We start from the raw sequence: 26,677 nt of genomic DNA on the forward strand, positions 1-26,677 counted from the left end.
ATCAACCTTGACCAAGGCCCAAACAACACAAGTCAAACTCCACAAGTCAATTATAATGCCTCTACACAATTTATTTCGCAATTAATCAATTAAAAATAATTAAAATATGCATTAAATTAAATTATGGTTGGTCAATTTCCTAAAACCTCATCAAAACACCAAAGATATGGCCATGAGATTTATCCTAGGTCAAACAAGGTCAAAGGACCTTGGAAAAAAAATTCATCATTTTTGGAAACTTAAAACTATTTTTAAACAATTAAAAATATTCACAAAATCAATTAAATCATGAAAAATATTAATAATGATCCAAAAAATGATTTTAATTCGGAAAATGAAAGAGGAATTTATTTAAAAAAATTTGGTGAAACTCTCATATTTTTTGGATCAATATTAAAATTAATATGAATTAATGAAAATACCACAAATAAAATTAAAAACAAATAATCAGAAAAAACATGGACCACTTGATCTCCCTCATTAATTGAGGTGGCAGATCAAATGGCCACAAACGCGCGTTCCATGATAGAGTTGAGTCAGCGCGCCACAAGAGTGGTAATCAAAACCAATGCTCATGATTAAAACAATTTGAATAGATCATGTGGCTCTGGACCTTGCCAACTCACCATCGGAGCAAACCTCCGGTCACCTTCTCAAGCGAGTCTCGTCGGACTGGTCCAATCATAACCATCACTAAAATAAAAAAGGACATCATTTTGAAGTAAAAATGGCACTGAGCATGAATATGACCTCAATTTATCCTAACTCCAAGTATATCAGAGATACATGGAATTGAAATTTGAGGTGTATGATTTGAGTTGCTTCAATTTGACCTCAAAGCAACTCAATCTTCTTGCCTACATTGGTAGGACTTCAGACAACCAAGGAACCAAGAGAATTATGGAGAATTGAGTGAGAATTGAAGAGATGAAAAATTCTGGAAAATACCTTCAATGCAGTTCAGAATTTGATTGCTCTTGCTTTGATTCTTGCTTGATCTTACTCAGGAAGCTTGCAGAAGTAAACTAGAATCAACCAAAGGTTATGGTTCCCTCGAGTTTTGAATCTCAAAACAGTGAGATTCAAACTCAACTTTCAAAGAAAATTCTCAGGATTATCCTCTCAAATGGAAGAGTTTGGGATCTTGGAGCAAAGCTAGCGCGAAGGGATCCCCAATTGTGAACCTAGAGGCCTCTATTTATAGCTAAATCACATGTTATTTGCACCTTCAAATTGAACCTCCATATTTGGCAATGGATGATGCATGCTTGCATGGACGTGTACAGGCCCATGAAGTCACTCCTTTAGGTCCATAATCAAGTGTGAATGAGTCTGAAATCAACTCGGAATGCAAGGCAAATGTGTACAACTGTTTGAAGTTTTGATTTTGCTAAATGATGATGCCATGTTCAAGCCATGCGCAGACCATCCAAATCTTGTCCAAAATGGATGACATTGGACGTTTTGGAAAGGTTAGATCAAGAGGAACAACTCTTATGTTGAACACTTTTCCATTTGAAACTTGTATCATGATTTATTTAGAGGTGGAAGTTTTGAAATTTTAACATATCAAAAAAAATTCTAAGTGTCAAGCCATATGTTCACTTATTCCACCTTGGCTAACTTTTTGTGTGGGCTTCAAATGAGAAAAATGTCTTCATAAAAGTTGTATCTATTTCAAATACCTCCAAAATGCTCACAAATTTGACCTTATTTGGATTTAAAATGAATGAGTTATGCATTTTTGAAGTTGAGGAAAATCACTTGTTCAATGGTATAGGTCCAAAATGACCTATAATGTATCCTCATATCACATGCTCATAAAAGTTGAATTAGTGATGACACTGAAATTCACCGTACTTTCGACTCCGATTTCACATGCATTTTAGTGGTTTTATTGTCATTTTGTTATGTTATTACTATGTTTCTCTTTTTTTCAGGTTTTTACTTTAATCGGAGCCCCGATCGAGAAAAGGAGTGAAAATAAGCTAAAAACCCTAAAATTCAGCATTTTACAGTTGTGGCTCCCACTGTGGCTGGCGCCATGGACCCAGCCATGACGTGTCCCAGCTCAACTTCCCTCAACTGCCACGTTCCCCACTACTTCCACTAAGGCACCACAATTTGGCCTTATGGCGGGCGCCATGGACTTGTGGCGGGCGACACAAGAAGAAAAGATTTCCCTCCCATTTTCAAACTGAAGGGCATCCTTGTCTTTTACATTATTTTACTTGCCTATAAATAGAGACTCGAATTCATTTGTTTAATCATCCAAACTTAGAACAGAGGCAAACTTAGAGAAAACTTAGTTTCACTTAGGCATATATTCAGTATTTTAAAGTGGTAATCGCTTCGCATTGGGGTGTTACCACAATTGTGTAATCAAGTCTGTGATCGAGTCTGTAATCGAGTTTGGAGCACATTGGAAGGAAGTTAATCCTGCCACCATTTTCATTTCCGCTTCGCATTTTATTCAACCCTCCGATTGGAGTAGGTTTTTATTGCTTTGCCTTTATCTATTTTATTTTCTCGCACTCGCTTTACTTTATTTATTTCTCGCACTTGCTTTACTTTATTTATTTTCCGCACTCGCACTACTTTTATTTATTTTCCGCACTCGCACTACTTTTATTTATTTCGCGCACTCGTTTTACTTTATTTATTTCCCGCACTCGCTTTACTTTATTTATTTCTCGCACTCGCTTTACTTTTATTTATTTCTCGCACTCGCTTTACTTTATTTTCCGCACTCGCACTACTTTTATTTATTTCTCGCACTCGCTTTACTTTACTTATTTTCCGCACTCGCACTACTTTTATTTATTTTCCGCACTCGCACTACTTTTATTTATTTCTCGCACTCGCACTACTTTTATTTAAATTAAAATGCACCTTTACTTTACCATGTCTAACTAAACCTATAAGGTTAGAATGTAAGGATCGTAATTGAACCGATAATCCGTACAATTGTTCGTAGAAACACTTAAGGGCTATTTTGACTTTCAACTTAAGTTTTCCCGCACTTAATTTCCGTTGGGTAAGATCGAAAGTCGTCCAACGTCTATTTAAACTTAATTGTTTTTAACTATTTCAAATACAGCGAAAGCGCTTTGTTTAGTTCATTAGGAGTTTTTAACTTAAGAAGAAAAATGATTTTAAAACTATTTTCGGACGCATTTATAAGTTTAGAGTCTGGTTCGTGAGAACCTCTTTTGGTTAAGAAATCCAGGTTAAAATACTTTTCAACTTAGTCAAGATACTATATTTCTTAAAAATAGGTTTACTACTCTAACGCAATGCGCGCCTTTTTATGAGTGACAATAAGAGGGTTTGATTAGGGAGTACAACTCGGTTCTGAATACGCGAAAGCGACAGTTCCTGTTAAATTGGTTCTTGTCAAAGTAGGAAACACTTCCCATAAGTAGTTCTATTAGCAAGTACTTGGATTATTAATTGATTATGTGAATTACATTCAAGCCTGTCTTTATTAATTGAACTTTATTCAACACTTTACTTTTCATTGAACACTCTAAAAACCCCTATTTTGATTACCTTTGATAAACACCATAACAATAGATAACGATAGATTTACACTTGGTCTCTGTAGATTCGACAATCTTTTAGATTACTCTGACGCGTTCGTATACTTGCGAAAAGCACGCATCAAGTTTTTGGCGCCGTTGCCGGGGACTAATTTCGTCAAATTTCATACCCTGTTGTTATATCGTTTAGACTTAGGTTATTACCCGCCGGTCAATGCGAAGAACTCGCAGCACCGGAAGCTTAGTATACCCTCTGGCGGAACCTGAACGTTACGCACGCGCATGTTTATTTTTCCATAGATCTAGGAGAGCTATGGCCGAAGATCAAAACCAAAGACCTCTTAAAGACTTCTCCCAACCATCCAACGAAGAACCTAGTTCTAGTATAGTAAACCCAACCATCACAGCTAATAATTTCGAACTTAAACCCTCCCTGTTGCAACTAGTGCAACAGAGACAATTCCCAGGTCTCGCTACTAAGAACCCAAACCAACATTTAAAAATATTTCTCCAATTAGCAGACACTTTTAAAACTAATGGAGCTTCTCCTGAGGCAATTCGTTTAAGATTATTCCCTTTTTCCCTCAGAGATAAAGCCCTATCATGGTTAGATTCCCTTCCACCCAATTCCACTACGACTTGGGATAACCTTAGAAGAGTTTTTCTTGCTAGATACTTTCCCCCAAGTAAGACCGCCGTTATTCGAAACCATATAACTAGATTTACCCAGAACCAAGGAGAATCGCTCTTCGAAGCTTGGGAGAGATATAAAGAGTTGTTAAGAGTATGCCCACATCATGGTTTAGAAAATTGGTTAATCATTCAAACCTTCTATAATGGACTTCACTATAACACTAAGATGACCATCGACGCTGCCGCAGGCGGTGCGCTGATGAACAAACCTTATCCTGAAGCTAGTGCCCTCATTGAAGATATGGCTCAAAACCATCAATTATGGGGAGTCGAACGAGCGACAGTTGAGAAGAAGGAAGCCCAAGGAGGAGTGCATGAACTAAGATCTATAGACATGATGCAAGCTAAAATGGACGCATTAGCCCTCAAAGTCGAGCATATATGCATAAACCTGAATACTGCAGCAGTAGTTTCGTCGGATTGTGAGATATGTGGAACCAAAGGACACCAATCCGCAGAATGCAGTCTATTAAACGAAACCCACTCTGAGCAAGTGAACTACACCCAAGGGAACCCATACTCGAATACCTACAACCCTGGATGGATGAATCACCCGAAATTCTCCTATAAAAACAATAACCCTATCCAAAATAATGCGCCTCCGAGACAACCTGGTTATCAAGCCCCAAGACCAAATCAACCTATGCAATTTGTACCATCAAAGCCGAGCCTTGAGAAAATTATGGAAAATTTTATCACTGCTCAAACCCAACAAAACAAAGAGTTCATGAACCAAAACATTCATGTTAACGAACTGATTACTCAGTTAGGAACCAAGGTTGACCAAATAGTTACTCATACTAAGATGCTTGAAACCCAGATCTCTCAGGTAGCTTTAAACCAAGCCCCCCATACTACACCTGTAGGACAGTTCCCTGGACAACCTCAACAAAATCCGAGAGGACAAGCCAATGCCATTACCCTACAAAGTGGGAACACTTATGATGAGCCACCCAACCCAAGATTGAGTGAACCCAAAACTTCTAAGGAATCCACTGAACCCACGGACGAAGTAAAGGAACCAGAGGAATCTGAAAACCAGGAAGGTCAAGAAAAAGGAGAAAAACCTAAAGATAAAACTTACGTACCACCCCCGCCATATAAACCACCTATACCATATCCGCAAAGACTCAAACAAACCCAGATCAATAACCAGTATCAAAAATTTATCAAAGTTATAGAAAAACTTCATGTAGAAATCCCTTTCACATAAGCCATCACCCAGATACCTTCTTATGCAAAGTTTCTCAAAGACATCCTTACCAACAAACGTAGACTTGACGATCCGAAGCCCTTGGAATGTAATGCCATTTCCGAGAATAAATTAGCCAAAAAAGATAAAGATCCTGGAAATTTCTCAATTCCTTGTCTTTTGGGAAGTCATGTCATCGAAAAAGCTTTTCTAGACTTAGGAGCTAGTGTGAGCTTAATGCCTTTAGCGGTTTGTGAGAGGTTAAACTTAGGAGAATTACAACCCACTAAGATGTCACTTCAGTTAGCTGATAGATCTGTTAAGTATCCGATAGGCATTCTAGAAGATGTCCCTGTTAGGATAGGTCAGTTATTTATCCCTACTGATTTTGTTGTCATGGACATCAAAGAGGACAATGATATACCAATCCTTCTAGGTAGACCATTCTTATCAACTGCAGGAGCCATAATAGATGTCAAGAGAGGAAAGTTGACCTTTGAGGTAGGTGACGAGAAAATAGAATTTATACTTTCGAAATTTCTTATGGCACCTGTGATGGGAGACGCATGTTATGCCTTAGATATCATTGATGAATGTGTTAGGGAATTAGAACAAGAAGAAATTATAAAAACAATTAAGTTACCATCAACTCTCATAATGGAAGATGATGACTTTAGGAAACCCTACATCGATGATAACCTTCACGAATGTTTATCCCTTACCCCTGATCTTATGCCTTGCCCTAAGAAACCAACCTTAGAACTTAAGGAATTGCCTAAGAACCTGAGATATGAGTTCCTTGATGAAGAGATGAACCGTCCAGTTATAGTCAGTGCTACCTTGAGCCAAGAGGAAAGGAACCAACTTTTAGACGTTTTACGAAGATATCCCTTAGCCTTAGGATATAATATCTCTGACCTGAAAGGTATAAGCCCATCCGTATGCATGCATCGGATTTCGCTCGAAGAAGATTCAAACCCCTCCAGAGAACATCAGAGAAGAATAAACCCTATAATGAGTGATGTTGTTAAAAAGGAAGTTCTTAAGTTACTTGAGGCAGGTATAATCTATCAGATCTCGGATATTAAGTGGGTGAGCCCTGTGCATGTAGTACCTAAAAAGGGTGGCATCACAGTCGTGCAAAATGATAAAGGCGAACATGTAGCAAAACGGTTAGAAGGAGGATGGCGGATGTGTATAGATTATAGAAAATTAAATAAAGCAACCAGGAAGGATCATTTCCCTTTACCATTTATAGACTAGATGTTGGAGCGTCTAGCCAAACACTCTTACTTATGCTATCTAGATGGATACTCTGGATTCTTCCAAATACCTATCCACCCCGAAGATTAAGAAAACTACCTTTACATGCCCTTATGGAACGTTTGCCTACAGGCGAATGCCATTCGGCCTCTGTAATGCCCCAACTACTTTCCAACGCTGCATGATGTCGATCTTTGCAGATTACCTAGATGGTATCATGGAAGTGTTTATGGGTGATTTCTCGGTTTGCGGATTTGACATCCACACTTGTCTTGTTAACCTTGAGAAAATCCTGGAGAGATGCGTGGAGGTAAACCTCGTGCTAAACTGGGAAAAGTGTCATTTCATGGTGACCGAAGGAATTGTTTTAGGACATATAGTTTCCGAAAAAGGTATAGAGGTAGATAGAGCTAAGATAGAAGTTATAGAGAACCTGAAACCCCCTAAAACTATCAGAGAAGTCCGAAGTTTTCTTGGACATGCTGGATTCTACCGGCGTTTTATCAAGGACTTCTCCAAAATAACTAAACCTTTAACTGGACTTTTAATGAAAGATGCTGAATTCATTTTCGATGGAAAATGTAATGACGCATTTAATCTTTTAAAGCAAGCATTAGTATCAGCACCCATTATGAAACCACCTGATTGGTCAGAACCTTTTGAGATAATGTGCGATGGTAGTGATTATGCGGTTGGAGTCGTTCTAGGACATAGGAAAGATAAAAAATTACATGCAATTTATTATGCCAGTAGAACCCTAGACGCTACCCAACTTAACTACGCAACTACTGAAAAGGAATTACTCGTTGTAGTCTTCGCTATAGACAAATTTAGATCTTATCTAGTAGGAGCCAAAATTATAGCATACACCGATCATGCTGCCATTCGTTACCTATTAAGTAAAAAAGATGCCAAGCCCAGGTTACTCCGATGGATTCTGTTACTACAAGAGTTTGATTTAGATATAAGAGATAAAAAAGGCACTGAAAATGTGGTAGCCGATCACCTTTCTAGGCTAGAACATCTAAAACCAGACTTAGTACCCATAAATGATGATTTCGCCTATGATAGACTGATAGCTAGACTAGAAACCATTGAAGACGATACCCTAGGCCCTCATGAGCACTTCCAAAATTCCTTAGCAGTAAGTAATGTACCATGGTATGCAAACTTTGTTAATTACCTAGTTGCTGATATCGTACCCCCTGATCTTGACTACCACCGCAAGAAGAAATTCTTCCACGATGTGAGAAACTTTTATTGGGACGAACCGCTCCTTTTCAAAAGGGGTAAAGATGGCATTTTTTGTTGTTTCATTCCAGAAGAGGAGGTAAAGAGTATAATTGAGCATTGTCACTCTGCACCCTATGGTGGACATGCGAGCACCTCTAAGACATACGCCAAGATTCTTCAAGCTGGCCTATTCTGGCCTACCATGTGGCGTGATGTCTATGCTTGCATTGTCAAATGTGATAGATGCCAACGCACTGGAAACATTTCAAGGCGTGATGAAATGCCTCTAAGAAACATTCAGGAAGTAGAACTCTTCGACGTATGGGGTATAGATTTCATGGGACCTTTCCTACCATCCTTAGGAAACAAGTATATCTTAGTAGCTGTAGACTACGTATCTAAGTGGATTGAAGCCATAGCTGCACCCACAAACGATACTAGGGTGGTGATCAAGCTATTTAAGAACTATATATTCCCTAGATTTGGAATACCACGTTTAGTCATAAGCGATGGAGGATCACACTTCATATCGAGAATATTTGATAAACTTTTAAGAAAATATGGAGTTAGGCATAGAGTAGCAACACCATACCACCCACAGACTAGTGGCCAAGTAGAAGTATCCAATAGGGAGATAAAACAAATCCTAGAAAAAACTATTTCAATCTCTAGGAGAGACTGGTCTCAGAAGCTTCAAGAAGCACTATGGGCCTACCGAACCGCTTTCAAAACCCCTATAGGAACAACTCCCTACCAACTAGTCTATGGAAAATCCTGTCTACCGTTTGAATTAGAGCATAAGGCCTATTGGGGCATTAAAACCTTGAATTTAGACTACCTGACCACTGGAGAAAAGCGTATCCTTGACATTCACAAACTAGAAGAACTTAGGCAATCTGCCTACGAGAATGCCAAAATATACAAAGAGAGAACAAAAGCCTGGCATGACAAAAGAATAGTAAAGAAAGACTTCAATATAGGTGACCCTGTTCTCCTCTTCAACTCTAGGTTACGACTCTTCCCAGGGAAGTTGTGCTCAAGATGGACTGGCCCTTTCGAAGTATCCAAGATTTTGAGATCCGGAGCCGTAGAAATCAAGAACGAAACTTGTAGTCCATTCATTGTAAATGGACAAAGACTGAAGCTTTACGAAGGAGGAGACATTCCAACAGACTACTCAAGCCACATTCTGATTGATCCACCGATTCCTACTACTACAGGTGTATAAATTCTGATCGTCAAGCTAATGACGTTAAACAAGCGTTGCTTGGGAGGCAACCCATGGTTTTTATTTTATTTTACTTTTTTGCATTTACTTTATTTTATTTTTAATTTTTATTTTTATCATATTTTCATCGAGACTAAATATTTGAATGGTTTGTATTTTCAGGATCCATTTTCCTAACTTTTACAGGATGCAGGACTTCGATGATATGCACGTCGCCTATAGAGATGATGCTCAGAGAGAACGCTACATAGCCCTTTATCAGCGCCCTATGGTGCCCACACGTTATCCAGATCAGCACTGCATGGAAGCCCTGGGTATCGAGCGAAGTATCCGATTTCTGAGCCACCAGCTCCATTGGGACGAGTTCGCTGACGACTTGAGTAACACCTACAGGAACTTGACATTGGAGCTCCTCAGTTCATTTGATTATGACCTGTACTCTGGACCGGATGGGTATGCTGCTTTCAGGCTTTTTGGAGTGAGTACTCTTTCAGCCAGAAAGAGTTCGGTGACCTATTGGGTTTCCAGACCACCCCTGACGCCATCCCTGAGACATCTATGGGATACTTTCTGGGGAAGGAGGTGGAAAAGTTCTAGAGTGATATATCAGGTGGAGGGAGTCAGGATCCTTCTACGCAGCTGTCACAGGCTATACATAACCCTGCTTTTAGATACTTCCAGATGATATTGGCACATTCCTTCCTAGGAAGACCGGATGTTGAGACATTACTGAGTGAAGAGGAGATCTTCCTACTATTTTATGCATCCCAGTCTCGCCCAGTAACATGTGGGAACTTTCTGTTAAGTGGCCTCAGCGGTGTTTCCAGATCGACCGAAGGAGTCATTTATGTAGGAGGGATCATCACACAGATTGCTATCTCTTTAGGTCTATCTCGCAAGCTATTACATCTCCAGACCTACTGTGGGTACACTACCATGGATATCAACTTTTTCTTGACCAGAGGGTTGATGAGGAGATCCTCCTTCCACCCAAGTCAGTTTAGATTGCTGGTCAATAGCGAGGAGATTCATTATTTTACACTACCTGATCCTATGATGACTAGTGTGCATGATCCAGCAAACTAGAGTTATGCTCTGGAGGGCCAGGGAGACACTATCGAGGAGCCGAGATCACCACCTATTGCTGAGTATACGCCTACACCGCCTTCTCCCAGGATCACTGTATTCTCTAACAATCTATCATTGCAGACCCCAGACATCCGCACCCAGATTGCAGAGTGTCGTAAAGAGATCGCAGAGCTTAGACAGGAGGTGGCTGACCTCACCTTACAGATGGTGTAAGACCCTAATTTTGACCCTAAGATCCCTCATGGCATCATAACATTGCATTTGCATAGCCTCAAGGATCATAAGCATCTTGGTTCCCTTTGCCTTTGGGTGGGATCTCTTGTGAGTGGTTTGAGATCACCAAGCATGCTTGAATTGTATATTATTGCTTTTCTCATTTTATTTACTAACCAAAAGCACAAAAATATGTCACTAACCTCTCTTGCTTGTAGCTTGAGCAGTCACAAGGTCAAAAGCTTCTAGGAGACCCTATGTGCATGGATATGGTCAAGAGGAGATGGAAGCAAGCATGGTAATGGTTCCCAAAGCTCTCATCCATCAAATATGCCTCCCAAGTATCTCAACTCATCATTTTGATCAAGCAAATCAAAGGGTTTGGGGTGTGTTTCCCAAGGAAACCCTAATTCATCTGTTCATCAACTATGCCTTGCTCATGAAGCAACCTCAACCCATGGTCAAATAAAATCAAGGGAAGTTCTTTAATTCATCATTTCATGAATATTTGAACTCATTTGAGTGTCCTCAATCATCCATTCATCAAGATATGAGGTGTGGACTTGAGAAGTTGATCAGTCAATTCATCTGACTATTTTGTAATATACTGAGACCTAACTTTTTATGTGTTGGTCAAATGGAGATGACCCTAAGCGAAAAAATGTTCTTAAGGAAAATATGAATAACTATCATGTTCATCAAAAATTTATTTGAAGCTTGGAAGGTCATCATCCATTTCAAGACATTATAGGTCATTTTGACTAAAACCCTAATTTGGGTCAACTTCCCAAGAACATAACTCATTCATTTTTCATGATTTTGAGGTGAGACTTAATGCATTGGAAAGCTTAGTGTGTCTAATTCAAATGATATGTTGAGAAAAATTGAAAACTCTCAAAATAAATACATGTGATAATGCAAAACATTATAGGTCACTTTGGGCCAAATGCATTGAAATGTGAAAAAGTCCAAGTTCAAGTGCCCATAACTTCTTCATCAAAAATGAAAATAATTCAAAATTTAAGTCCAAATTGATTTTCTTGAAAATATATACAACTTTCATGTTGAAGATTTTATCATTTGGAGCTTGTATCATTGCGACAGAGGGGCTTGAACATTGGCCAAATTTAGAAATTTCACATATGCATGTTTTGCACCCTACACTTCAAGCTCAAATTTCATTAATTTCCAAGGCCCAAATGAAGTTTTGATCAACATGACATTTGTTACTTATGTAATAAGCTTTCCAACCATTACTCATAAGGTTGCATTTGGATTTTGAACATGGCATTTTCGAAGGCTTCAATGAAATAGTGCATTTTATGAAAATCATTCCAATTGCCATGCATGATCCATTAACATCCAATTTGCACGTCCAGTTCTTATTTGGTGATGTATAGCATTCAATTCCATTCAGAATTGGGCCCTCCATGCGCCTGTACAGGCCCATGCATGGAGGCCCTCTTCTCCCATGCACACGAGTTAGCTCATGCATTCAACCATCTTCATCTATAAATACCATGTCATAGCTTCACAATTCTTCAACCTAATGGCGCCTAAACCTCTGCTGAATTGGATCCACACCCATACCAATGGAACAAATCTCATTTTTCTCTAAAAATTTTAGATCTGAATTTTGATTTCCTCGATTGAAATTTCAGATCTAAAGTTCCTAGACCTTCTTCATTTGATCCATAGAAGCTTCTGTTTGCAAAAGGAATCAGAGATAGTGACTCAATTCTTCACAACTCAAAGGTTTTGCTCAACTGCATTTTGCTTCGAAACAGCTTATACATTGCTCCATTTGCCTTGATTTTGTGTGATCTGAAGTCCTCTACATAGAGGCATCATTATTGTGTTCTTAATTTTTGAAATCAAGCAAGTTCAGCTGAACACCACCAAAGTTCCATCTCTGATTTCTCTCTCAATAGGGATCTAGAGTGGAATTGAGTGGCATAGGAGTGATGTACATCACTCCATCTTTCATTTGGTACCTGGATCGTGCATTTTGGTGCACATTTGCTCTTCTGTAAATTTGAAGCTCTCACCGGAGCTAGCCGGAGAAGACAATGGCGCTGGCCACCGTCTAGTCTCCAGATCCAATCGTGGTCGTCCATCCTCATTTCCAGATTTGATCTAGGCCTCTCATTGTTATGACTTTTTATTAAACCGCGTGTGGTTGCATTGACTTGGATGTATTGTGGAAGCGCACTGAGGGCCATGTGATATGCCAGCTCAATTAATGAGCCATAATCCAACGCCTCTCCTTTTTTCTTATTTTTATTTTCTGATTTCTATTTTCTTTTATTTCTTTTAATTCCATTTTATTTCTAAAATCCATATCTCTTTCATTATTGGCCCAAAAATTATTGGACCAATTGCATTATTTCTCTTTTAATTTCTAGTTTCTAAAAATGATTTTTAATATTTTTTATTTTATCATTTGCTATTTTTTAGTAATTTTCTCTTTTCTGGTTATTTTTAATTCACTTTAAATAGTTTTTGAGATCCAAAAAATACAAAAATATTTTCTCAACCTCTTTGAATGATGATAGATCTATGAAAAATATTCTCATCAATTTATTAATTGATTTGAGATTTATTTGAGATTTTAGTTCAATTAGGTTATTTTTATGCATTTTTAATTTATTAAAAATAGTTTCTGACTTTTAAAAATGCTGAAATTTTTTGTCAAACTTTGTTTGATCTTGTTGAACTTGGGATAAGTCACTTGGACTTTTCAAATTTGATTTGAAGTGAGTTTGAAGTTTGATCTTTCTTTAATATTTTAATTCAATTTTTATTTTAAATATTAAAAATGCCAAAAATATCTTGTTTATTTTTTGACTCCTAATATTCATTTTGTTTCTGTTTTCTATTGTTTGACTTTGATCTTCTATATCTTTGGTCAACATTTGTTGATTAACACATTCCATTTCATTTAATGTACTTTAATTTTCTTCTTCTTCTACTCCTTCTTCATTTTTCTTTTTTGATCAATGAGTTAAAGATTGGTGGTTAGCATTGATTAGGGAGGTTTAATCTTCCTTGATTCAAATCTAATTCATCTTGATCATGGATCAAGTGAATGGCTTTGCATTAAGGATAGATTTCTTTCTAAATCATGCAAAGAACCTAAATCAATACAAGATCATTTCTCATCTTCTTTTTGGCATGGCAAGTTGTTGGAGTTTGATTCACTAATCAAGACCTCTAACTTGTGTTATTGCCTACATTATTATTGACCGGCCTCAGATAGTTGTGACTTCTACATAAGTCCAATTACGATTGCTTAACATAGCGCTAAATTTGCCTTATGGCACACTTACTATTAACACTAACCATTAACTATTAACATTTACTTCTTGCTCTTTACATTTATGCAATTTACTATTCTTGTACATATTATTCATTTGCTTTTCCCCTTTTGCTCATTTGAGCACATGTTTATGTTAATGCAATTTGCCTTTTGCTCACTTGAGCACATAATTATGTATATACTATTGTGCTTGTGTTTTGTTTTGATTGTTGTGGACCAAATGCAAAGAAATGGATAAATAGACTTAGACTTTAGGACTTCCCCTATGCAAATTTGGAGTCAAAGAGCAACTAGGCATTGGGCCTTTAGAGTGCTATAAAAGTCAAAGAGCAACTAGGCATTGGGCCTTTAGAGTGCTATAAATGCTAAAGAGAACTTTGGAATGATCATTTTCTAAACTCTTACTTGTCCATTTTTGATTTGTTTGATAGAACTTTTTAATGTGTGTTCTTGTGCTAGGGATTCCAACATTGAGTCTAAGTGAGGAACCATTACCATGAGCTTCTAAGAGAAAGAGATCTAAGAGCCATTGAGGAACTTTCCAAGAGCTTAATTGATTGTCGATTACTTGAGCTTACTATTATCTTGCTTGCATATTCCAAAGGATAGGAGCTACTTGGATCATCAATATGATCTCAAGAGAGGAACTCCATTTGTGGTCTTGTTTCTTATCCCTTATCTCTTGTATGATTAGGACTTTATCCATTCTTCTTCTTCCCTCCACTCTAACCCAAGCGAAAACTTTTGTGCAAACATTTAACACTTCTTTTCAAACATTAGAAACCTAAGCCTTATGCTTTTGATTTTCAAACTTTCTTTTCATAACACTTATTTTGAATTGAACTTCTAAGTCAACTTTGATCATACTTTGTACATACTTTTCATTGATAAATACCACTCATTCAAATGCTCTTTTTGTGGTTTCAATGACCACCCTCTTAATCAAAAAAAAATCATAACCTTTAGCTATTAGGTTTGAGTTATCCTTGAGGTAGATGTAATAATCACCTATATCCTTAGTGATTGACAATGAGTCTTCCATGCTTATTATAGGGTTAACCCCTCACTAGCATGTTGAAGCTATCCTCACATGGTGGATTTGTGGTTTTAGGTTGAGTTTTCTCCCTTGGATAACAAAAGTCCTTAAGGCTTTTGGACCAATCAATTCACCAACTCACATTTGAGATTTTTACCCCGAACTACGAGGTTTTGATCCTAATCTTTTTTAAGATGGTACGTAGGCAATGGGTTTATCCATCCAAACACAAATTGTAAATAACTTGTATATTCTTTTCTCATCTCTTCAATCATGTTTGCACAAACAAATTTTCACAAAATACCAACCTTACAACAAGTATGAAAAGGGCTCCCTAGGAGTACCTAGGATGTTTTGGGTGCTTAAAACCTTCCCATTGCATAACCAACCCCCATACCCCGATCTCTGACATTTTTACTAGTTTTTGATTCGATAAAACTCTTAGGTTTTTGTTCGCTTTCTAACCATTCCTTTGGATAAATAGAAGTGTGATGGCGACTCGACTTGTATGGTTTACCTTATATTTAGTCAATATCTCTAATGGTAACGAATACCCCGCTACAAATGGGAGTATCTGATCTCACACACGCTACCGAGGCCGACTGTTTATACCAGGAGATCGCAGAGCTTAGGCAGGAGATAGCCATGCTCCGTGGATCTACTCAGGAAGACGAACCCCCTACTATTTGATTTTACCATCTCATTTTATTTTGTCTCATTTATGCTTATATCTTTCGCATTTACCTAACTTATTTTATATCATTGCATTTGGGATATTTTTCTTAACTATGTCAGCATATTGATATTTCCACATTTATATATATTTATGTTTTATGTTTGTTTATTTTATTTACATTTTTTATTATAGTTTAAATATGTTAATTGTTTATTTATTTATTAGTCTAATGTTTTAAATTTTATTTTTATAAAATTATGCAAGCCTTATGTCAATAGAAATTACAATGCAAACGCTATCCGGACCCCCAACCAAAAAGACAACGAGAAGCCCAAGCCAAAATGACCAAAATCCGGCCCAGCCAAATTTTTCCTTGTGGCGCCCGCCATAGATGCTTTGGCGCCCGCCACAGCGTCTGTATAAGCTCGGGGAAGACTCCCTTTCTTCACCATTTTCACACCGTCAATCCTTCAAAACCCATTTTTCCACCTTGCAAAAATGCCCTTGAACCCCACAAAAGCTCACACATTTCCCATCTTCACACCATACAAATCATTTTCCCAACTTCCATTTTCATTTTCATCCGTCAAAACTCATAAAAATCATACCTTTTTACAAACCCACTTCATCTTCTTCGTCACATTGCAAGAGCTACATAATGGAGTTTAATGGATTCATTCTTTGAGGAGGGAAACCGGGAGATAGGAAAAGGAAGATTATCTAACGGTTGTAAAATCGGGAGATCCTCCCGACAAGGTATGTTGATGAAAATTGTCTTTACACTTTGGGTATCTACCATAGCATTTTTTATTTATTAGATAATTTAGGCTTACATAGTATCTTTTCAAACAAAGAACCTACCTTTGAGAGATTGACAATCGAATTTTTAAGTTCTTTAATTTATATTGTCAATCCTAACATGGCTAGCACAGTTAGTACTGTCCGATTTAGAATGTTTGCTATTGAATATGAATTCAGTACCGACGAACTAGCAAGCCTGTTAGGTATTCCTCATGGGGACGGTGCTATTTGTGAGGCCCCTTTGGATTCGGATTGGTTAGTCGAGGTGTTTTCCTTCTGGAAGAGATTGTCAAACACTTCCATAAATTCTTTTAAAGGAATTCTTGCCTCGACTATCCATAACCCGGCCATCAGAGTTTTCAGATATCTGTTGGCATGTACTATTTTTGGCTGGGAGAATCCAAATAAGGTCAATGCTCGAGAGCTTCTATTTTTGCAAGGAAACCTCACAAATAGAAGAATTAATTCGGTCTCGTTCATGCTCGCGCATATGGCTTTAACTTTAAATAAAGCAGGACCGATTGTTTTCGGAGGATTGATTACGTTTATTGCTCGGGCGCTTAACCTGAACAATGAGATAGCTACCCAAGATCCCTTACCTCCTCGCACAATCAACCTAAAATTTCTGAGAGACATGAAATTGTTCCGATTGAGGAGAGAAGGAGGCTATGTGCTTATGGTTCATGGTGTAGCTATCCCATCTATTGTTTTACCATGCATTAGACGTATTGATGTACGTGATGAAAGGAATTGGACCTACGTTTTAGATGCTCCACCTGTTTTGGGTCCTCTTCCTCCTAATGTTCCTGATGAGGAGGGACACGACACTGATGATGAATATGATCGGAGAGAGCGATCTCACGTACCTCATGTGTCCCCCCATCACCCCTCACCACCACACACCGCACCACCTTCTTCTTTTGCAGGTTCTGCTCCTGGCTTTTATATTACAGAGGAGATGTGGCGTGACCACATACCTAGAGAGCAAAGGCGTGATGACCCACTATCTACCATCCAACAACAATTGGCGGGTAACATGAGCTTCATGCAAGAATCGCAGCGGAGGACAGATAGATCCTATGACACTGTTTTACAGTCCTTGCTAACGATCACAAATACGCAAGCCCGTTAGAAACAATACCACCGTCAACATACTGCACTCATAGAAGCCACTCAGGGTTCCATTTTGGGTAACCTTCGAGAGGTGAGGACTGCTCAGGATGCCTTACAGGCCAGGATGGATCTGAGAGACCGTCGTCGTACCCGATCTTGTCGTCCACCTCAGGATGGCGCAGGCACCTGTGGTCAGCAGTAGGTTGTCAGGTACCTCTTCCCTTATCTTATTTCAAAATATTGGGGACAATGTTCGATTTAAGTGTGGGAGGATACTTTATCGCTTTTCTTTGCTATTCTCAGTCAGTTTGTTTATTTTCTTTGCTATTTTTAGATAGTTTGTCTATTTTTATTGCCTTTTAGTTGTTTATTTTATTTTGCTTTTAGTTTAAGTGTCTTAGGTAATGCATGAGTCTGACGAGTCACCAAATATAGTGTATCTTTAGTACAGTCTAATCTCCCCATTACTTGAGCCCTACCAAAACAAACAAAAATTGCAAAAGAAAACAGTGTTATTCTGAAAGTTTTTGGGTTTTAAAGACGGGTTTGAGTAAGGATGCGGTGACTTGGGAGAACTTTTTGAAACATCAGCATTGTTTTAGCACCATAGACTTCGTAAATATAGGAATCATTCCCGAAACCCCATATACCATGGCCTTAATCATCATTTCAGTATAAGTCCTCAGTAGTTTATCTCAGCAGTCAGCTCCGGCCTACGCATCCTCTACGTAGGGGACCGATGAACATAAGTGAATGATCCAGTGAAATAAAATAAAAGAAAGCAAAAAGGCAACTCCGGTATAGGTTACCCTCACAAAGTCATTTAAACCAAAAAGTTTGTAAAAATTCGCTACAAAAAGAAAAAAGAAAAAGAAAAACTCACCCGCTGTTAGTTGGTTTAGAGGTATCTGGCACTGAACTCGGTAGGGTGGATTACAATCCGATCCCCCACAACTGCAGTTGGGTCAAATAAAAGGGTTTACATATATTTATGTGCCATGAACCCCATGTTTTTGATCATAATCACTAACAGGTCACTCTGCTATGAAGCATGTACGGATAACGGGCTTAATGTGATTGCGCCTGAATGAAAAGGACACAAAAAGAGATGAAGAGGAAGACCTAGGTATTGTGGGATAATATGGGTTGGTTAATATAGGAATGAAGTTTATGTCAGTGTTTGCGGATAAGTGTCATCATGATACCCTTAGTTCACTCAGTTAGTACCTATCACTGCATCCCGACTTGAACTTAGAAATCTTTCTAGCCTGAATCAATCGTTGACACGTGTTCTTCTTGTATGAGCTTTTTAGTTTTTTGCTTGAGGACAAGCAAACGCTTAAGTGTGGGAGAGTTTGATGACACTGAAATTCACCGTATTTTTTACTCCGATTTCACATGCATTTTAGTGGTTTTATTGTCATTTTGTTATGTTATTACTATGTTTCTCTTTGTTTTCAGGTTTTTACTTTAATCAGAGCCCCGATTGAGAAAAGGAGTGAAAATAAGCTAAAAACCCTAAAATTCAGCATTTTACACTTGTGGCTCCCACTGTGGCTGGCGCCATGGACCCAGCCATGATGTGTCCTAGCTCAACTTCCCTCAACTGCCATGTTCCCCACTACTTCCACTAAGGCGCCACAATTTGGCCTTATGGCGGACGCCATGGACTTGTGGCGGGCGCCACAAGAAGAAAAGATTTCCCTCCCATTTTCAAACTGAAGGGCATCCTTGTCTTTTCCATTAATTTACTTGCCTATAAATAGAGACTCGAATTCATTTGTTTAATCATCCAAACTTAGAGCAGAGGAAAACTTAGAGCAAACTTAGTTTCACTTAGGCATATTTCAGTATTTTAAAGTGGTAATCGCTTCGCATTGGGGTGTTACCACAATTGTGTAATCAAGTCTGTGATCGAGTCTGTAATCGAGTTTGGAGCACTTTGGAAGGAAGTTAATCCTGCCGCCATTTTCATTTCCGCTTCTCATTCTATTCAACCCTCCGATTGGAGCAGGTTTTTATTGCTTTGCCTTTATCTATTTTATTTTCTAGCACTCGCTTTACTTTATTTTCCGCACTCGCACTACTTTTATTTATTTCTCGCACTCGCTTAACTTTATTTATTTTCCGCACTCGCGCTACTTTTATTTATTTTCCGCACTCGCACTACTTTTATTTATTTCTCTCACTCGCACTATTTTTATTTAAATTAAAATGCACCTTTAATTTACCATGTTTAACTAAACCTATAAGGTTAGAATGTAAGGATCGTAATTGAACCGATAATCCGTACAATTGTTCTTAGAAACACTTAAGGGCTATTTTGACTTTCATCTTAAGTTTTCCCGCACTTAATTTCCGTTGGGTAAGATCGAAAGCCGGCCAACGTCTATTTAAACTTAATTGTTTTTAACTAATTCAAATACAACGAAAGCGCTTTGTTTAGTTCATTAGGAGTTTTTAACTTAAGAAGAAAAATGATTTTAAAACTATTTTCGGACGCATTTATAAGTTTAGAGTGTGGTTCGTGAGAACCTCTTTTGGTTAAGAAATCCAGGTTAAAATACTTTTCAACTTAGTCAAGATACTATATTTCTTAAAAATAGGTTTACTACTCTAACGCAATGCGTGCCTTTTTATGAGTGACAATAAGAGGGTTTGATTAGGGAGTACAACTCGGTTCTGAATACGCGAAAGCGACAGTTCCTGTTAAATTGGTTCTTGTCAAAGTAGGAAACACTTCCCATAAGTAGTTCTATTAGCAAGTACTTGGATTATTAATTGATTATGTGAATTACATTCAAGCTTGTCTTTATTAATTGAACTTTATTCAACACTTTACTTTTCATTGCACACTCTAAAAACCCCTATTTTGATTACCTTTGATAAACACCTTAACAATAGATAACGATAGATTAACACTTGGTCTCTGTGGATTCGACAATCTTTTATATTACTCCGACGCGTTCGTATACTTGCGAAAAGCACGCATCAATTAGCTCCTACTCCAAAACATAAAAGTTTAAGTAGACACCTTGAATTTGATTGTGCAACTTGTAAATCTTTCATATCATAAAAATTGAGCAAGTTGTGGCCTTAGGAAGTTGACCTCCAAATTAGGGTTTAGACAAAATGACCTATAATCTTTCACCATACAAAATGACTTTCCAAGCAAAACTAGCTCTAGACCTCAACATGAAAGTTGTTTTGAATGTCATTTAGAGTAAAGTTTGTCTTAGAATAATTTTCATATGATAAAAATTGTAGTAGATGGGTTCTAGGGGACCCCAGTTTTGATCAGATGAAATCCTCTTGTCAACCACCATGAACCAACTTGCTAACTTGCCATTCTCTTGACTTTTGGGAATCATGGGATATCATATATGCATAAGATGATTAAATTTGAAGTATCCCTTGAAGTATTTGATCAAATGTTGAAGAAGCTTGGTGAAGAAGTTACACAAGATACCCAGATGAACTAGGGTTTCCAAGGCAAACGAATTCCAAACTCTTGAAGCTTTCTTGACCAAAATAACATGTAAAGATCATAGGGACTCATATATTATGTCTAAAGACATTGTAGACCAATTCTTGATTGAGATCTTAGTCATGAGGGTCGTAAACCCTATATATGAGCTTGATGGATCAAAGGTGATCATGTGCCTTATCTACAAAAGAAGTAGACAAATGCAAAGATATATTTTTGGTATTTTGGTTAGTAAAGATGATAAAATACAAAGTATGATACAATCGCATGGTGCTTGGTGATCTCTCCCAATGCAAACCCAATGATAGAGGGATAAGGGGGATGCCAAGGATGGTCCCAATGCTTAATGCATATGATGAGATAGCATGAGGGATCTTAGAGTCAAAATTGGGGTCTTACAGTTGCCCCTATTTAAGGACATTCTAACTGAGGAGGTGAAGGTTAAAAAATTTGTATCGACTCAGTAGAATGGGCTTAAATAACAACATATAGGAACAAATTTTGGTCCCTAAGATACCTCATGATGCATATGATATGAATGTTAAAAGAAATCTTTGTGGGAAAATGTTGCCACAAAGGAAAAGAATTCAGAGAGACCGAAGATCCGCAGGAGCGTAATGCATTCCATAGGGAAATGGCTATGCGTAGGCCAGGCTACGGCTTAAAAACTACTGGGGAACATGAGGGATTCCATGAAAAATGGAAAGACTCGGCCCGGGGGACAAAAGGAACATCTGCAGGGGAAACGGGTAGATCAGAACAAAGCTAAAATACTCGAACCATGCAGGAATAGCGATTTCACTACGGAGCACGCACTCAACTCGACTGGGGAATAAAAATACCTTCAACACAAGAGGAGTAGGGATATATTATCCACTACCAGTTACTGGGTACGGAGATAACAAAATCTGACAGCAAGGACATCTGTTATCGGTTAGGGTAAACATATCAAGGATGACTCGCTGAGGGCCTCCAGGAGGAGTATTCATTACCGGTTACTGGGTAAGAATAGACTTGTTGGGGAAAAGTTAAAAATAGGCTTTACAACTACCGACTACTGGGCAGAAGACCAAAAGTAGAGAATATCTATCACTGGTTAGAGTGAACATATCAAGGATAGACTCAGAGGAAAGAAAATCTATCATCGGTTAAGATGAACATATCAAGGATAGACTTGCCTAAGGATGTTGAGGAGGATACCTGTCATCGGTTAAGATGAACATATCAAGGATAAACTGCCTGAAAATAAAGTAGGAATTACATCTACCAAATGCTGGATAGAATACCAAAAAGAGAATATTTGTCACCGGTTAGGATGAACATATCAAGGATAGACTCCGGGGGAAGAATAGGAATTATATCTATCAGTTACTGGATAGAAAACCACAAAATAATATTCGCCACTGGTTAGAGTGAACATATCAAGGATAAACTCTGCAAAGGGGAGAAAAGCAGGATTTATAACTACCGGTTACTGGGCAGAAGACCGTAAAGAGAAGGAAACTCGTCATCAGTTAGGATGAACATATCAAGGATTAACTCTACAGGAAAAAAAAATAGGGATTACAACTACCTTTTTACTGGGTAGAATACCAAAAAGAGAATATTTGTCACCGGTTAGGATGAGCATATCAAGGATAGACTCAGAGCAGGGGAAGAAAACATCCGCCATCGATTAGGATGAACATATCAAGGATATACTTCCTGGGAAACATGAAAATGAATCGATTGGGGAAAAAGGGGTTACTTTTGTCGGGTATTGGGCAAGAAGTAACAAAACTGCCAACTAAGAAGAATTTTACCAGTTATTGGGTAATGAACTCTCAGGGGACCTAAAGCATCTCTCTAGGTAAGATCTAGAAAGAAACGGTCAATCAAGACTCCGCCCAATGAGGATTTAACTCAAATGGAGTGGTTCCATCTAGATAATCAACTGGGGAGGAAACTGAAATAAAAAACATCCACAAGGAAATAGCTCAGTGGGGAAAGGAGAAAGGTTAAAGTCTTTCTGCTTATGGGGATGACACTCTACGATTGAAGGATGACAGACACACCAAACTTGTATGAGGATAAAGTACCACCATAGAGGACAAAAATCACAAGATGTAATAATGCATTAATGAAGTTATATGGGTGTATATGTATATGTATATGTATATGTATATGTATATGTATATGTATATGTATATGTATATGTATATGTATATGTATATGTATATGTATATATAATGCTTATGCTAACAAAACGATCACAAAGGATACAAAAATATCGTTGATCTGAATCATCGATGCAATTCCTAGCCAATCCACTAAAGAGGGAAACAATTGCTGGAGAAAAGTTCAAACATATCAAAGGCTCAACCATAGTTGGGGGGAGAGGAGGAGATTTGTTGAGGAAACTGCTATCAACTCTGCGGGAAGTTTTAGGTAAACACTATATCAAATGGGAGACAACCCTGCAGGGGATAAACAGAAATAGCTGCTCAGAAACCAGGATGAAACTCTAACTGGGAACGAATCTGATGGCGACTTGCGGGGAATCAAAATTCGGCCAAAATTTGTTATAATGAAGTGCCTGCAACACGAGGGAGGACAATCACAAACTTAGTTGGGTATAACGGTGAATTAACCGGCTGGCGAAATCAACAAACATCGGATGATAGTATGCTGCCGGGGATGAAAGAGGAAACATGCCAATTGTTTGGGGAACCCAATAATTTTCCACACTTAGGGCTTACTGTTCTCAAACCACCGTTGATATTCCTTTTAAATGAAATCGATTGTTTAAAATTAATGCTTTTATATGTTTAAGAAAAATATGATTTTGATTAAAATTTTAACTTCAAAAATGATCATAATAAAATTTAAATCTATTAGGCTGAATTAAACAAGAGTAGAATTATTGGATAAAAGCTCAACTTTATTTAATAGAATGGTAGTCTGTAAATGACAAGACTCCATAGATCTTTACAAAAGTTGAAAAATGGTAAATTACATGGAAAAGGGCTACATTGAATACAATGATCATTAATCCTTCTACCAACTCTTGATACCCGTTATGCTCTTGGCCTCAACTAGGGATCGGAATCTGACAATGTGCTCAAGAAAGTTTTCAGAACTGAAGATCAGCGGGATGCAGTTACTTGCCATAATCCCTAATTTTTGCATAAATTTCCCTAAGGTGGGGTACTCAATTTATCGGGATAATTCTTTCTGTTTTATGTCTCTAACTTTTGGTTGGATCATCCTTTTAGGTTTTCAATCCACCGAGACGCTCATTTTTGCCTAAGTCGCCCTTTAGGGTTTTCAACTTAGCGAGTTGTTCTTTTCTTTTTTTTAGGGGAAGTATTTCTTGATTGCATCAACATTCATAGGACGAATGAACTATTCACCATCCATAGTTGTAAGAATCAAAGCACCGACTGAAAAGGCTCTCTTAACAACATATGGGCCTTCATAATTAGGAGTCCATTTTCCCCTAGAATCTGGTTTGAAAGATAGAATTTTCTTGAGCACAAGGTCGCCTTCTCTAAACACACGAGGTCTGACCTTCTTATCAAAAGCTTTCTTCATCCTTTGTTGGTATAACTGACCATGACGCATGGAAGTCAACCTCTTCTCTTCAATTAAATTCAACTGATCATACCTGGTTTGACACCATTCATCTTTAGTTAACTTGGCTTCCATCAAGATACATAATGATGGGATCTCAACCTCTACGGGGAGCACAACCTCCATACCGTAAACAAGAGAGAAAGGGGTTGCCCCTGTTGAAGTGCGGATGGATGTAGGATACCCGTGCAAAGCAAATGGGAGCATCTCATGCCAATCCTTGTACGTCACAACCATCTTCTGGATGATCTTCTTGATGTTCTTATTCGGAGCTTCAACAACCCCATTCATCTTAGGTCTGTAGGGAGAAGAATTATGATGTGCAATCTTGAAGTCTTTACAAAGAGCTTCCGTCGTATTGTTATTCAAGTTCGATCCATTATCAGTAATGATCTTACTTGGCACACCATATCGGCATATAATCTGATTCTTGATAAACCTCACAATAACTTGCTTGGTTACATTTGCATACGATGTCGCTTCAACCCATTTTGTGAAGTAGTCAATAGCCACCAAAATGAAACGATGTTCATTCAAAGCTTTGGGCTCAATCATGCCAATCATATCAATTCCCCGCATGGAAAAGGGCCATGGAAAGGAAATCACATTCAACATTGTCGAAGGAACATGAATCTTATCTGGATAAATTTGACACTTGTGGCATTTCTTTACAAACTTGCAACAGTCAAATTCCATTGTCAGCCAATAGTAACATGCTCTTAACATCTTCTTAGCCATAGCATGTCCATTGGAATGAGTTCCAAAGGATCCTTCATTGACTTCTGTCATCAATAGGCATGCTTCATGTCTATCCACGCATCTGAGCAAAACCATGTAGAAATTTCTCTTATAAAGCACATCACCATTTAGGTAGAAGTTGCCAGCTAATCTCCTTCAAGTCTTATTATCTTTCAAAGATGCCCCAGGCGGGTAAATCTGACTTTGGAGGAAACACTTGATATCAAAATACCACGGTTTCTCATCTTTGATCTCCTCAACAGCAAACACATGAGCTGGCCTATCAAGACGCATCACGGTCAAATTGGGAACCTCATTCCAATACTTTACCACGATCATTGAAGCCAACATTGCAAGAGCACCTGCCATCCGGTTTTCATCTCGAGGGATATGATGAAAGTCAACCTTTGTAAAGAAAGTTGAAATCCTCCTCGCATAATCTTTATATGGTATCAAACTAGGTTGATTTGTCTCCCATTCACCTTTGATCTGATTTACAACCAAAGTTGAATCTCCATAGACATCCAAATACTTGATTGTGAGATCAATGGCCTCTTCAAGCCCCATAATACAAGCTTCATACTCAGCCATGTTATTTGTACACTTGAAAGTTAATCTAGCTGTAAATGGAAAATGCGTGCCTTGAGGAGTAATAATCAGTTCCCCAATGCCATTACCATACTAATTAACAACTCCATCAAATACCCTGCCCCAACGGGAACCAGATTTTGGCCCTTCTACAAGCAATGGTTCATCACAATCTTTCATTTTCAAGTACAAGATCTCTTTGTCGGGAAAATCATACTGCACTGATTGATAATCTTCAATTGGTTGGTGAGCCAAATGGTCATCCAAGACACTACCTTTGATCGCTTTCTGAGATCGGTATTCAATATCATACTCTGATAACAACATCTGCCAACGGGCAATCCTCCCAGTTAAAGCAGGTTTCTCAAAAATATACTTGATTGGATCCATTTTGGATATCAACCAAGTGGTATGATTCAGCATATATTGACGCAGACGCTTAGCATCCCAACCCAATGCACAACAAGTCTTTTCAAGCATAGAATACCGAGTCTCACAGTCGGAGAACTTCTTATTGAGGTAGTAAATAGCATATTCTTTCTTTCCATACTCGTCTTGCTGACTAAGAACACAACCCATACTCTCTTCAAGCACAATCAAATACATGATTAACGGTCTTCCTTCAACAGGCGGAGACAAAATCGGAGGTTCCAGTAAATATTCTTTGATACTGTCAAAAGCTTTTTGGCAGTCTTCGGTCCAATCACAAGATTGATCTTTCCAAAGAAGCTTGAATTTAGGCGCACATGTGGCAGTCATATGTGATATGAATCTTGAGGTATAATTCAAGCGGTCAAGAAAACCTCTGACTTGCTTCTAAGTTTTGGGCGCAGGCATCTCTTGTATTGCTTTGA

General features: G+C 38.1%; 1 non-coding gene across 1 annotated transcript; it reads right to left on the minus strand.

Moving 5' to 3' along the window:
* Positions 1 to 4,239: 4,239 nt before the first annotated feature.
* On the minus strand, positions 4,240 to 4,346 carry LOC127117044 (small nucleolar RNA R71). Its single transcript, XR_007801808.1, has one exon. It is a non-coding gene; the product is annotated as a small nucleolar RNA R71 (small nucleolar RNA).
* Positions 4,347 to 26,677: the final 22,331 nt, after the last annotated feature.

This window comes from Lathyrus oleraceus, chromosome 1, assembly GCF_024323335.1.
Source record: "Lathyrus oleraceus cultivar Zhongwan6 chromosome 1, CAAS_Psat_ZW6_1.0, whole genome shotgun sequence".
Taxonomy (NCBI): domain Eukaryota; kingdom Viridiplantae; phylum Streptophyta; class Magnoliopsida; order Fabales; family Fabaceae; genus Lathyrus; species Lathyrus oleraceus.